This window comes from Trachinotus anak, unplaced genomic scaffold, assembly GCF_046630095.1.
Source record: "Trachinotus anak isolate AG129_WGS33_773 ecotype Australia unplaced genomic scaffold, CSIRO_AGI_Tana_v1 ptg000005l, whole genome shotgun sequence".
Taxonomy (NCBI): Eukaryota; Metazoa; Chordata; class Actinopteri; order Carangiformes; family Carangidae; genus Trachinotus; species Trachinotus anak.
In genome coordinates this window covers 20,087,509-20,102,868 of record NW_027273856.1, presented here as the reverse complement: position 1 = coordinate 20,102,868, position 15,360 = coordinate 20,087,509, and the positions used below count along the sequence as shown (strand labels likewise).

At 41.8% G+C, this 15,360-nt stretch overlaps 1 protein-coding gene across 7 annotated transcripts in view; it reads right to left on the bottom strand.

Moving 5' to 3' along the window:
- Positions 1 to 14,717, bottom strand: part of LOC139621870 (1-phosphatidylinositol 4,5-bisphosphate phosphodiesterase beta-4-like) — a 65,970-nt gene extending 51,253 nt beyond the window's left edge. For 3 of the 7 annotated variants that reach the window (XM_071478784.1, XM_071478783.1, XM_071478795.1), the window contains exons 1-2: positions 14,426 to 14,717; positions 10,885 to 10,930 (exon numbers count right to left, since the gene is read on the bottom strand). The gene's annotated coding sequence lies outside the window, so the exon portion shown is untranslated. Of the gene's footprint in view, positions 1 to 10,874; positions 10,931 to 13,782; positions 13,937 to 14,019; positions 14,298 to 14,425 lie in introns of those variants that run through there. The other 4 variants (XM_071478786.1, XM_071478789.1, XM_071478787.1 and 1 more) reach the window with 4 other exon arrangements.
- Positions 14,718 to 15,360: the final 643 nt, after the last annotated feature.

The window sequence follows — 15,360 nt, the reverse complement described above, 5'->3', positions numbered from 1 at the left end:
TGGAAAAATCTGTCACTGTCATTTCCATTGTTTGGTCATTTGCACAGGCTCTCTGCCTATTACTTCCTGTAATGGCCATTTCCTGAATGATGGGTCTTTCTGAGGGGAGCCATCTGTGGCAATGCTACAGCTATCTGAATTTCATATATACTCATAAAAAAACAAAGTTATACAGCAAATATGAAACAAAACAGCCACTAGGATATAACACATTAAACACAATTATATATTAGCGAGGCTGAGGGCTGAAAGGAAAATCCTCTCGCTGTTATGTAATACAAAGGAGGGGTCCTTGATTACTAATTGGGCTACGCATAATATCATAATGAGCAGGATTATGAATGAAATGAGAATCTCATGTAAACCACAAAGGACCACAAGAGCTTGCTGTGCAATATTAGGTACTGTGTTATTTGAATGACTTTCACAGAAAACAATTTACTTCATGGGGGATTTTTTTTTTTTTTTTAAATCGATCGGTAATCAAGACCTGATTTTAGAAGTCAATATGTCTTCAACATGTAATTTGCCATTGATCAACTCAATATTGATTTTGCTACATCCACTCTGTCTTTAGAGTTATTACTCTGTCTCTCTCTCTCCTCGTCCTTGGGGACGGGCCTCTCCCACAGTGGCATCTTATTTGCATCAAATATTCCACACGTCAAGTGGTCTCACTGGACGAGAGCTGTTCACAGGCCTCTTCAGCCAGGGGAGAGAATCAGCTCTGCACCAAAAAAGGGAAGCCATGTCACATATGTACAGCTAAGATGTATAGGCTCATATGGTCTCCAACTGTCTGTAAAGTAGCAAGGCAATGAAATCCCCTCAAAGGTACTGGTACAACTATAAAATCAATTCTACAACAAACAGGCTCTGATTTGCTATTGCGGCCTCATTTTGGATACAAAGCCTGACTGATGCTTTTTGGATTGAGACAGGTGAGAAGGCAGTAGTGAACTTTAATTCACTGAAGTATAGCTGAGGTACAGTACTGTAACAATGACTTTGTCCTACTTTTTAACCAGGTTCATTCATCTAAAGAAGAGTGAATCCTTCTTTAGAAGAAATTAAAAATAAAGCTGTAAGAATGATAATAATAATAATAATAATAATAATAGAATAGCATAGATAGAAATAAATAAATAGAATTACATCATCATTCAATTTGTCAGTCTTTAAAAATAAGTCTTGTTCCCTTTCAACTCACAAACTAGAGCACAAGAGTGCTACCATGGAAACTCCCAGCAACCAGCATTGTCCAGTGATGGACACAAAATATCAACCAAAGGTTGGATGTACTTTGCTACCTGATCTTTCTCCCTCTGCCCTTTCTGAGTGTGCATTTAGGGTATGTGTTTATTTTTAGAGGGTGCTATTCCAAGTAACATCCAGCTGAGCAGTAATATTCCTTTGATTAGGGCAACAGGTAAGAGGCTGGTAATCTCACCCCTGACTGCCAGAGGATTTAAATGGTGTAAAAGTGGCAGCTCCACCATCATCACTCAACCAATGACAGCTCTACAGGGGAAACACACAGGGGTGCTGATTAAAAGGACAGCACTGTTAACACAGCCAGCCACACACACTCCCACAGGTATCACAAGACGGGATGTGGCAGGGGAAGTGACATTATCCATGCTACCTGGAATAGTCTAATCTAAAAATAACACACATGCACGGACAAACTATACACACACATTTAGGAGAAATGTGGTTCTAAAATAAGTGCTTATGAATAAGTATAAAGTAAGTGCGACATTACTCAGGGCAGAAAAGTAGCGCTTCTAAAAAACAAACACGTCTTTATATGCCATGTAAAAGTCAGTAACCACAACGACTGGAAGGGTGACAACCACCAAAATGTGTCTTATAAGCTAGTTTAGCTGTGAAGAGAATGACTAGGCGGATCAAGAGCTGACAGCCTCTCCGCCTCAGGAAATCGACCCATCCCCGAGCCTGACACGCAGCTCTCTGTGGGACTCACTGTTGGCTGTTTTGCTGCCATGAACAGCACCTGTCAGGGCACTGAGAAGATAGCTCTCACCCCCCCCCCGTTGTCACATAACTTCCTCTTCTCCAATTCTCTCCTGAGAGTTAGTATGAAGGCGATATCAAACAACACCAACTCTCTGACTGGAGGAGCTCTCTGAGAAAACCCCGCCTCCTGTCTTTCATGCAGCTGTGTCCCATAGGGTGGTGGGACTCCTGAGAGGATTGAAGGGGGGTCACCAGATTGGAAAGCGATTCTGTGGCCAGTGACCTCAAGCAGTGAGCCCTACAAATAAGGGAGGTTTATTCTAACGCTATATCCACGAGGAACACGAAAAAATTATGGAACATAAACTGGATGTTTCATAATGCAGTGAGCATCATCATTATGATATGACTCGGAGTTAGATAAGCAGATTGATACCACTGTCATGTCAGTACAGAAAATATGAAGCTACCACAAGCAGCAAGACAGCATAACGTAGCGTAGTCTGTATATAAACCAAAGAATAAAACCTGCACATTGTGGTTTTACATGGGTTATATATTGTCTTGTTGTAGCTCTGAGGTTGCCAAGCAACCAGCTAAGACTCCAGGAAGTTATTGAGCCCCTGTTTCCAGTCTTTCAGTTAAGCGATGCTGATCAGCTGTATTCATCATTCAGACATGAGGCATCAAGCTTCTCATGTAACTCCTCATGTAATGAGAGAATAATGGGAGTCAAACCAATCTTGTTAACTTTGGGGAAAAAAAGTCATGGGTGAAATAGAAATGTAATCAACTTTTAGATAGACCTTTTGGCTGTACGATAACTGTGCATTAATTATAATGGTATTTATGAGGTTTTAACATTAAATTTTGCTATGTATCAAACTTATATATGAATATAATGACCACAAATGTATCTTAAATGAATCATAGACCCAGACATGAGAGACCCCTCCTGCCTAAATCATTACCAAAACAATAGTTTGACTAGTTTCACTTCACAGTTTGTAGTTTTGCTTATTATGGTGATAATTTATGGTGATAATTGTATTTTCTATATCAGTTTTACAACGTGAAAAGTGCCTAGTGAAGAAACTATTAATACAATTAAATACCTAGGATTTTCCTGAACATATTATTTTTTCTTTCCCCTTTTCTCCCCATGAGTAAATATGTTAAATATTAATAAAGCTGCTCCATTCCATTAATGGTTTATTTTATTTTATAGATACATTAAAACTACAAACCAACCAAAGGACCAGCCCTGACTTGAACTGAATGATTGACTTGAAACAGCACTGTGTCTTACTGTCTTCTGAGGAGAATGTGGGCGAAATTGAAATGGGAGGTAAAAACAAAAGGAGAGGCGTCCTGAGAAGAAGCAGAGAACAGTGGAGGAAGAGAGGGAGGCAGTTGGACAAAGAGACGCACCAAAACATTTCACATACACTCTGACTGTTCAATTTTTTCTTTTCTATATGATGCTGTCAGGAGCCAGCTCCCTGAGGGCCAAAAAAGAAAGAAAGAAAGAATGAGAGAGAGAGAGAGAGAGAGAGAGAGAGAGAGAGCCAGAGAGAGTAAAATTCAGGCGGAGAGAAAAGGTGAGAGGAGAGTTTTTCTACTTTGTGAGTAAGCGAGAGAACATCACTCCTTTTGCCTTGGAGAATGATGGACGACTGTCTTTAATAACAAGGACAAAATTAGGTCTGGGTCTCTCTGCACGCACATGCACAGACACACACGCACACGCGCACACACACACACACACACACACACTTACTTGTACTTCCATCTTTGTGAGGACACTCATTGACATAATGCATTCCCTGAGTGCACAACTGAGTGCCTAACCCCAACCCAAACCCTAGCCCTGACCTAAACCTAATTCTAACCATAACTCTAAAACCAAGTCTTAGCCCTCAACATGTGATTTGAAGGTGTCTGAAAAAGTGAGGACCAGCCAAAATGTCCTCACTTTCCCAAAATGTCCTCACTCTGTTAGTAAAATACTTTTTTTGGTCCTTACTATGTAGCAAGTACAAGTACACACACACACACACACACACAGGGAGAGCACTTCCAATGCTGTGCTGGCTACTTAGTGGATTACGTTAGCAGTGATGGAGTACAGGATCCACTGTTACAGGGATATGGTCTTTACTACCAATGATAGGAAACCATTCAGCCTCAGCTTATAGCGATACTGATACTGATAGTGATAGTGATAGTGATAGTGATTATACAGCATTATTTGTGCGAGCATGACAGAATAATGTATGAATGAAGCCTCTGCAGAGAGCAGCAAGCCTGCAGCATGTACATGTTACATCAGCCCTTTTCAGACATGAAATGTGTGACATTGCATTCATCTGTGTGTTTAAGTAACACCAATACTAATACCAGTAATACTAGTAATACCATGGCTGTCAAACTTAATAAATATTCTATAGTTCTACTCAAACATGACATTAGGATTACAGATGGAAAGTTTAACGATATTTGGCGTCTGGTTGGAGAGACACACATGCTATACTGTCAAGATCCTTAACATTATAAAAATACATAACAACCAAACCCAGTTCTTGATACTATATATGGTCTGCATTTTTTCAGCAATTCAGCATTCAGTGTCTTTGTGTTCTGTAATTACCACTATAAACAGTACATTAGTGTTCATTGTTAATGGCAGAGTCTGCCATTCCCATGCTGGATTCAAACGGCCTACCTACGCATGAGGGGTTCACATGAAACGAGGGGGGCATGTAATTAAGCGTTACCGTTTTTAATTTTACCTCATTGATAACAGCCGCACTGTTTACTGTTCTCTCTCCCACAGCCTAACAGAGCTGTATAAAGTTGGTGCTACTGCAAACAAAACATTTCCTACTGCCGCTAGTGTATAGTGAAAGTATTGAACAGGCGACACACGGGGCGGCTTTTATTCTGCAGAAGTCAGTGTATTTGTCACTAAGGTTAGTTCTGACCGCCATCATTCATCAAAAAAGGCATTTTTCATCAGAAAATGTATTTTATGGTTACAAGGGAGTAGAGAACAAGGAGCAGATCATTATAGCTGCTCCTCCTTGTTCCATGAAATTGAAGCGTTGCAGGCGGCTCCTCTAACCCCTTACGCCATGTACAGCGTAGAATCAGATTTGCAGTTGCGATTATTTTTGACTGACTGCTTATTAAAACGCGTGTTTGTTTGGCTACACTGTAAACTGTTACATGAGCTGCTCTTCCGATGTTTATCTGACAAAGTAGCTACTCAAGAAGTGCTTGCTGTTGAATTTACACCACACTGGTTTTGATCATGATAACGATGTGAGTCACCAAATCACCCAAACTGAAATTTTAAGGATTACGCTTTTGAGTTATTTGAGTTTTATGTAACAAAGTATAGCATTCATACTCTAAACCAGTGATTCTCAAACTGTCAAGGACACATATTAGAACACGGACCCCCATTTTGTCTGGGATTTTGTCCCAGAGTCCCCTGCTAAGATTTTTGCTTTTAGATGTTTTATTACAGAAAGTGTTTGAAACCCATGACCAAAATATATAAAATATATATAAATCATATATTCTGTCACTGTGTTATTTATGGATGGAATTATAGTGAAAATAAATGATTACCCTTTTTGCTCGAGACCCCCAGGATCCCCCTCGAGGACTCGCTCAAAACAGAGGGAAAATTTTAAAAAAAAGAAAAGAAAAGGAAAAACACATTTTTATAGATCTGATCTGATCTGAGTTTTGACCTTGCAGAAAAAGTGACTAGAGGGCTGATTCAAACCTGACACGGACATATGAAGAGCAAGCCTGAAAGAAGCTTTTAATTCAAGGCCTGGGGTTAAAATAACCACAACAATTCTTGTCAGTGTGCTGTACGACAATAAAACCAGTCATACAATTTTCCCACTTATTATTGATTCAAACTCGGGCATCAGTGGGGATTATATACACAAATTGATTGAGTCAATTTTGACTGAGTCCAGAAAACTTTGTTGTGAAAAAATCAACCACCTCTTTGTGAAATACACAACAGCTGTTATGTATGAGTGGCCACTTTAGACCTCTCATTCCTGTTTATTTCAGCCATTATTTTCTCTTCTTTTACTTCACTGCTTTCTTCAAGGCCTGATGGCATTTCTCAAGTCACACATTCACCGTACAGTCTATAAAGCTGATGAGGGCATAGAGACAAAGGAAGTTGAAAGCTGCTCGAGAGGGTTTTCCCTGAGTAACTGTCTTCAGGATTAAGAAAGTGCAGCCTGGAAAAACTGTATATATATAATTTGAGCTGTACACAGAATGTGTAATTTCCTATTCTTCCTCATGTGGAAGAATATATCGTTTAGGAAAAAAAATGTCTCGCAGCATTTGCCAAAGGAAGATTTACAACACTCCTCTTATGATGTGCTTCGATTGTGACACTTTTATAAACTTTACATTACTTCCACAGTTTGTTATGATAGCCATCTAATGGATTTATGTGCTAAGCCCAGAGGTTTGTTTAAATGACATGTGAGAAGTGGCTTTGACAAATATCTGGCACTGGTCGGAAATCCATGTGAGGGAACTGTTTGCCCATTATACTCCGTGTTTATACTCAGCCTAAAATTTGTTTCTCTCGATCCTGGAGTTCAGGGAGCATTTTGCATTTTATGAGTTGTAAACTCATGACGACAGTTGACAAAAATGCCATTAAAATCCACTTTGTTTCTCAATACATAAAAACAAATAAAGACATAAATTAGCCCCATATTAAATTCTTCACGCCGTTCCACTCTGGGATATCTGCATAAAACCAGGCATTCCCTCACAGCTATTAGATTATGTAAGTCAATAATAAAAAAGACAATTGTGCTGTGCTCTGTATTCTGCATTTCAACTTAGCTGAGCAGGATAAGTGATAAGCTCAGCTGCTAAATGTTACATAATTGCTTGGACTTGTTATCTTGTACAGTAGTGGGCTGATTAAAGATGCTCTTCTGGCACATACTGTATATACACACGGGGTCGCGCACACACACACACACGGCCACACACACACACACGTACATCTCCCCTCCTTTCCCAGCCAGACAAGAGCAGTGCTGTAGAAAGAGGAAGAAGCAACATTCCTGCTGTTTATCTAGTCATCTGATCTGGCCGGCGAGTCATGTGTTGGAGCTGTGTCAGAGGCTCGGCAGCATGCTTTAGGCTAACCCTAGCCTGATGTATTCTGCTATGTATTCATTCTTTCACACAGCTCTCTATCGTAATATGAACAAGCTTTTTCCCCTTTGAATCACACAAATGCAAATGATATAAATAGAAAATACTGTCAGAGCTGAAGAGAACGTAAAGACCTGTTTGCATTTGACACATTTGATGCTCACTGGTTTTATATCACTGGTAAAATGCTTATAACTGAAATCAGTTTTCAAATCCATAACCATCCCTGACTCTCTGCCTCTTGAAGCCTTTGTTCAGGAAAACCCCAAACCACAACCTGCTCTGCATTTGTGATGATCAGAGGACAGGTTTAATTTTACTTGGTAGCTGATGTCAGGCAAGCAAATAAATCAGCAAATAAACTGAAAATGTGCAAATTTCGCAGTTAAGAGTCTCCGAATGTTTCTTAACCCAAACACTGACAGTGTAATAAATGTTGCAATTATTTTTGCTGACTTCAATGATCCTCGTCAGTGTATTGTAAAAGCCTTATTCTCTCTATTATTGGGCTGGCTGGGTAATAATAACTATCCAGGGGAGGATGGTACAAAATCAAGTTTTGCATTCTGGAGCGAAGGTCGACAGTTTAATTGGAAGTGCAAATTGCGTTCACATGTATCCCCATAGTGGATTGAGCCACGGGTAAAGTGAGTGTGCACACCGCAAGTGTGTGTGTGTGTGTGTGTGTGTGTGTGTGTGTGTGTGTGTGTGTGTGCATTTACAGCGGGATGGGGGGGATGGAAGGAGGGAGGAGTGCACGTGTTTAGCCGAGCTACAATCATCATCGCTGAAGTGTTGTTTTTACTCCTCAAAGCCTCTTTCACTCAAACCAGGAAGCTCCCACTGACTGCTACTGAATCAGCTAAGCTAATGCTGCCAATTTTTTGTTAAGAAAGAGTAAATATTGACTTGATGACAGCAGCTCCCATCTGTTGGTGTGAGAGTGAGCAGCTCCCTCTCTTTCTGCCCACTTTGCTCTCGCTCTTCCTCTCTCTCCCTCTCCCTCTCTCTCTCTCTCTGTGCTGCTGTCTGAGAGTCTGCAGAGAATACCCCTGTCATTATATTCACCCTCCAGCCACACTTACCCTTGTAGTGAAGACATACTCTCTCATCACTGATCTCTCACTTTCTTTAAGCAGCAAACGGTGCACTCTGCATATGAATCTCTAACATCTGGACTAGTGAGGGTTGAGGCCAGGTTTTGATCAGCTGTGTTGTGTTTGAAGCTGAGACTAATGGAGAGGAGCTGAGTGGTTTATCAGTGCAGACAGCAGAGGAGGATACTGGGATTTACTGAGCCTTTTAGCTGCGTCACAGGCCGGTAGAAGTGCACATCTATAATGATAAGGTGTTTCATGTCGTATAGAGAGCTGTCTATGCAAGTGCTCACCCTGACTGACTGTTCTCTGACTAGAAAAAAGCACACTGATCCCATATCAAGTCTAGCTAGTGCAGGGAATGTAGGTAGTTATCTGTCCTTGAAGCTACAGTATATTCTTGATTACTGAACTGCACAAACAGTTTTGGTTTTTCCATTTTAGAGCACCTTACATTTAAAGATGCATTTCCTCAGAGAGCGACACCTCCTCTGCTTGGACGCAGCCTCAAGTGACTGTCACATGCATATTTTCAATGAATATCAAGGTCTGAAAATGCGGCTATGGGTTGGACAGTGTTTCAGGGCACTGGGTCCATGCAAACATTTGCAATGGGAATTGATTTCTATGTTGACTCTGCTGCTGCTGACGTCGCTGCGGGTATAGGCAGTGCTGATGTATGACCGCTGCGGCTGCGTCAGAGGTTTTCAATGTTTGGAAGAATCTGATGGAGGTGCTTCATCAGAGGCTCCATTGAACCTAACAACGGATGAGCCGCATGTCTTTTACTATTACCTTTAAATGTGTGTTGTTTCAGTCCTGACCTCTATGATTCACAGATATCAGTGCGCCGATACATGAAAACACTCTTATTGATCAAAGTTCTATTAAATGTAATCCCAACGATACTGGTAATTCAAGCTTTGTGTCTGGACTGTATTTACATTACCCTATATTTTTACAAGCTGGGTAACTAATATGTTCTGTTAAAACATACACCTTAACAGGAGCAATATGCACTTTCACTGCTGGACTGAGTACATAATGATATAAAGCGAGTCATGACCACAACACCGAGATCCATGAATGAGATCGGTTGCGCACCATTTTACAAAGAGGGAAACTGTGCTCCCTTCTCTTATATCTATGCTAATATGCAGCCACATTAGCACAAAATGAAAGTTTAAAATTTAAAGTGTTACAGTGCCGGCTCCTTCTTATGCTGAATGGGTCCTGACCAGCACCAGAGATTTTGGGGCCATTATGGATATTTTTAACAATCACAACAAGAGGGCAGATCAAAAGCTGGTCAGGACCAATGACATGTAGTATATACACATGTTTAAGATTTACAAACTGATGTGTGTTTAAACTCTTGTGGTATGTGTGAATCACAAACTACAGCAACAAGCAGTAGTCTCTAATTCTTTAATGTATTTTCATTTATTGTTAGTGAAATAGCTGCATTTTAATATTCTTGTTACAACAAAACTTACAAATTGGTCACTTGTAGGATTCAAGCAATTAAACTAGATGCACCAAAAACAAACAGCTCCACCCTGACAGTATTTTTACAGTATTGTCCTATTCATCGTCATATATCATACATTCAAATATTAAATAAGTACTTGCAATGAAGCAAATGTAATTTAGGGATAATGAAAATGTATACCTCTCATCTCTATGAATATAAAGCTTTAAGCATATGAAAATTAATCAGGCCCAGCCGACAGACAGCCTTCATGCTACACATTACATCATTAATACAGATTACATCATTAATACAGAACATATTATAGAGAGCAATCACCTCTCAGCCGCATTACAGTGTCTAGCTTGGCAGGAGGGAGCACAAAGCGGCCGCAGCCACGCAACCTGCTTATCAGTGAGTGATGTCTGGACATGGATGGACGAACGTTGCACATCAGTTTTGCATGAACCATACAGTGAGAAATAAGGCCTCTTGCATTCATCATTCAGCAATAATCCAATAAAATGTCTGCCGTTGGCAGCTCTCTATGCAACTTGTTTGCAATGTTGAATGCTTTGGGGAAAAAAGCATTTGTATTCTCTAATGAGGCCTCAAAGACAGAATAACAATAAGACACAATAAGAGTGTATAGTGGATATCTGCGCTAAGGCTTAGATGGAAAAACTTCATCATTCCTCACCTAATGGCTGGTTGTTGTTTTTTAGCTTCCCCCATGATTTTTGTGCGTTCAAGAACACATTAGATTACACACTGAGAAATCCCGATTACATAACTTGTCAGGTAGGCCTACAGGCAGGATGAGGCCATATGTTTCACACACATTATGCATACACTTCCATCAATTAACTTAATGCAGTTTAGGTTATTAATATGCAATCATGAACTGGATGCTCTGGAAAGAAGAAACAAATATTAAAGAGGTTGCCTGTGTTATGCTAAATTCTAGGACGATAGCTTTTTCACCAACTGCTACCAGATGGTTCGTAACCGAAAGCTCTGTTAGGCGGAACCTAACAGGGACCGAATAAAAATAACACCAGAAAAAAATGTGTATTGCTGCAGTGATCTCTGGCAGTGAGCAAAACCAAAACTCACCAGTTCAGCATCAATAAGGTTCAGCGGGAGAAACTCATGTCTTGGCCTGCAGAGACAAAAAAGGACATATGGTAAGAAGGAGAGAGAATTTCGTAAATCAGAGACCTGAATCTGGACTTATTTGCCTGATGTCTAAAACCCTGCTATACAGTAGGAAGGACGGGAGCTGAGGTTAAACCACACACAGGGATGAGCACATACCACATCCCTGCACGGCCCCGCTGCCAAGGAAAACATAAAGTAAATCATAATATCGACAAAGAGCTTCCTAACAGCCTTAGCTTGTCAGATTCGAACAAAAGGGGCAGACGCGTCGGGGGTTGTGATTCAACATGTTTTTAACATACTAACACTGGGCCTGTCAGTTGGAGTACCAGTCTGTCTGTTGCCTATCAATCCAGCTGGTTGTCTGACTGCACTACCACGTTCATAGATCTCTCTGTGAGACCTTAAAACATCCATGAGGATGACTGACAGCTTTCTCACGGGTTGCTGCGAGAAGAAACTGCGCCGTGATAAAAACCTGATAGCCCCATCAAAACAGAGGGTTAAAACTGGAGACACTCGAGCTAATCAAGACCAGACATGTCTAATTTAAAAAAAAAAAAAAAAAAGCAGCAGAGAATAAATAAAGAGAAGAAACGAGAAAAATGAGCACAAGCAATCAAGCAATCGAGATGTACAGTGAACTGGGAGGCAGCGGGATGGATTCCAACTCAAGTCCCACTAGAATCAACCTCCAACAACCTTCAAGGAATTCAATATGCTGTTGGCAAGTACACTACTGTGAAAACATACAAACAGAGAAAAAGAGATTTTCTCACTTCATTGCCGTTTGGACCGAGCCCGACAGCTACAGTCAGCCTTACCACAGAACTAAAGGAAACCAAAAAGACAACACTAGGAAACGTGCGCCTTAGACACATTTCACAGCCTAATCACCCCAATATCTGCGGCTGCAACACTTTCACATTTGTGAACCCTGGAAAGCAATGCCTGAGTGTGCCAGGCTGTGAGAATCTAGTTTTGTTGTTAGCCTCTCTGTGACTCAAAGCAAAGGTATTGTTATACTGTCTGGCTAAATGCACAGAGATATTAGGTTGATTTCACTCAGTTCAGAACAAACCAGCAGCCATGCTCACTGTGCGTGTGGCTACAGCTACGAGATGGGGACTGACAAGTTTGAGGAAAAGATTTAATTTCCCAAAGCAAAACTGCTTATCAAAATTCCCAAGGCAAATTCTCAAAATTCGAACAGTAAGTGCTACAAATTCTCCAAATAAAACTACAGAACATCAATGATACCAAAACGGCATTTAGTTTGGACTAGTTTTCCAGCATGATAATCAAAAGGCATCATATGATGCAAAAAGGGCAGTCAATTTCCATCCACAAAACTTTTAAACTAATAATAGCAGGTGATAATCATGATCACAGTGCAGTATTTGGAAAAAAAATAGATAGGGATTATTATTAAAGTCCTAATCATGCTGTCATCCTATTACCAAACAAACATACAGGGGGATAGCAATGTGCTGTGCAGCACCTCCTGAAACAGAATTACTGACGATGGAGCGCACCAGAGACATAACACTTGCAGTGTCATCTGGTCCAAAAAAAGAAATTAATAAAAAACACCTGAACACCCTCAGTTAGCCTTTAAGCTTCTTAGTACACTTCTATTCATCAAAATGCTTTACAGTCTGGGTTTAAGCCACAGGTAAGGGATTGTTATTGTGCGAGGGAGGGTAATGTTTGCCTCTGTAATCACCAGCGAAACGTTTACGCAGCAATGTCAATAAGCCAAAGCAGAATTTGTTTTTCTTTACATAATGGTGGCGATCTTTCATGGCCAACAGAGGACAAACTTTGAGAGAAGGGGGTGGGAGACAACCTTGTGTAATTTTACAATAATAGACACTGACACACTCTGTGGCCCACGTCCAAAAGCCAGTTGAGATAAGATACAGAAGCCAAACAACATTAACAATAGACCATAACACACCTGTGGTGCGTTTTACAAGAAGAAAGGGTTCCTCTGCAAACACGGCTCATGCCTTATAATGTATAGGAGGACAGAACGTGTCCTTGCGAACAGGTGGAATAGCTGATGCAACAAGTTTGTCAAGGCGCAATCTATGCCCATTCATCAATTAATTTTGGAGGCTGACAACCCAAGTGAAACCTTGAAGAGAATAACACATTATGGCTATTTGAACTGCAAATAAGGCCGCGGGTTATTCCTGAGCAAATAACACTCTCTGCCTCCTGGGTGTATGTGATAAAACGGGTTATGAAAATAGAAACCTGCTGTCTGACTTTATGTCAAACTGAGCAACGCTGTCATTTGCACTAGCATCAAAGACAGACATTTTTTTTTTTTTTTTTTAAATATTTCCGCTCAATAAAAATAGACAGGAAGAAATTCCAGGCAGCAAACTGACATTGATGTAACCTAGAATCAGTGTCAAGGCATCAACACTGAAATTTAAAATTCAACATTCATTCATTGATGCAAGTGAAGTGAAAGAACTGAAAACTGACTCAACATAAGCATCATTTTGACAGATTTAACATCACATTTCTATATTCATTTTGCCACCTTTGTGCCCATTGATAGGGCACTGAAGACACACGAAAACAGACAGGAAATGAGCACAGTTTCTGTAAAGAAACTGGCACTTTCTGCTGTGCCCTGACTGTGAGTCGATGACACCTTGCTGTCTGGGATGTCTGCATGGCAGCTGCGGCTCCCAGACCCACTGAGCCGCCTGCCCCGACGAGCAGCGGCGGCGGCAGCGGCAGTCTCTGGATGCAAAAGCCCAACACATTAAATGAACTAAAATTATCTGGCAGGTCAAGAGGCTGTAAATATAACACACACCGCGGTACACACACCTGTGCAAATATAAGGTGGAAAAAGCTCGTCTATGTCGGTTAGTCCGCTGACTTTCACGGCCACCGCGCAGTGTGCAGTGCGCCTGTCATCGGCCGGCTGGCTTCTGCTCCGTCCCGCTACAGCTAGCTCCCCTGGCTAGCCTCCCAGCCGTCGGAAACATCAACAACCCCCCCCCCCCCCCGCCGCATTTCATCACGTTTTCAAGCCGAGGCTCCTCTCTCGTTTATCGCATTTACCTGGAAGGGGAAGCCGCGGCGCCGAGCGAAGCCAGAGGTAAAATCCGCTGCCAGATTGCTACAGGACCATTACAATGCGTCTGGCTAGCTAGCTAGCAAAGGCGACTGTCTCCAGCTGTGTGTGCGTGTGTGCGTGTGCGTGTGTGTGTGTGCGTGAGAGTGACACGGAGAGGGGATGTGTGATCTCTGAATGGTGCGGGCAGGATTTGGCGTGATGGAGCTGAAATGAGAGGTCCTGCTCCCACAGCATCCGCCTCTCAGCTAAACACCAGTCCAGTCTACGTTTGGCGAAGCGGTCGGCACAGTAACTCTGGATATTAGCAGCTGCGAGAGACATTTTTATTATCATCATCATTATTATTATTATTATTATTATTTTATATATAGCTTTGTGTTTGTTTCTTACGTGATGTCGGTGTTGGAGGACGGGGACGGGTTTAATCCGACGGGCGGTGAAGAAATGATGCTGTGCAGAGTCCGGGTCGGGATTTCCTCTCCGTGTCTCCGCCTGTGTGTCCTCCAGCTGCCGCCTGCTGCTGCTGCTCTGTCCCGTCTCCCTCCGACTGCCTGCTCCGTGTCCCTGCTCCGTGTCCCTGCTGCCGGAGTGTCCCGGTGCTCTTGTACCACTCGCCCTCCAGTGGAGAATGAACGGCCCTGATGCGCTTTGATTAGGATCCCCTCTTTAACTCCCTCCCCACCACCACCACCTCCTCCTCCTCTTGTGTGTAAGAGTGTGTGTGTGCAAATGAGTGAATGGACGTTGCCTTGGAGGGGGGGGGGGGGGGGGGGAGTGACAGAGTGAGTCATCCAGCAGATCCAGCTCCTCCCTGCCTCTGGAACAGCTGACTCCTGTAGCCGCCATGCGTTGGTAAAGACAGACACCGGCTCCCCTTCCTGCCTCTGTGAAGTCCCGGTAATGCTGCGCTGTTTTTCCTATGGAGGCCACCGTGTGTCCGGCTGCAGCGCCCAGCAGTGAGCTCACTGCACGTTTATTTCTATCGATGCCGCCACTTCGTGTATCGCAGGGACGGAGTTCAGGGTTTTTCTCGCTTTCTATAATGTGAAATTGATTATACCAATTTTTTTTTTTAGGCTGACATGAATTTTTACGGCATTTATTCATAACCAGAATCGGAATCAAATCATTTCTATGAGGGTAAAGTCATTTTAAGGATTTTTTTTTTTCTAATTTTAGTTACTCCATATAGACCGCACAGATAGTTATGCAGAAAACGAAAACGAAATAACTTTTGATGTGTTAGATTTGGGGGCAAATCAGCTACAGGATATGCACATTAAATATTATCTCCTGTGTGAAATGACAGGACAAGGTCTTCAGAG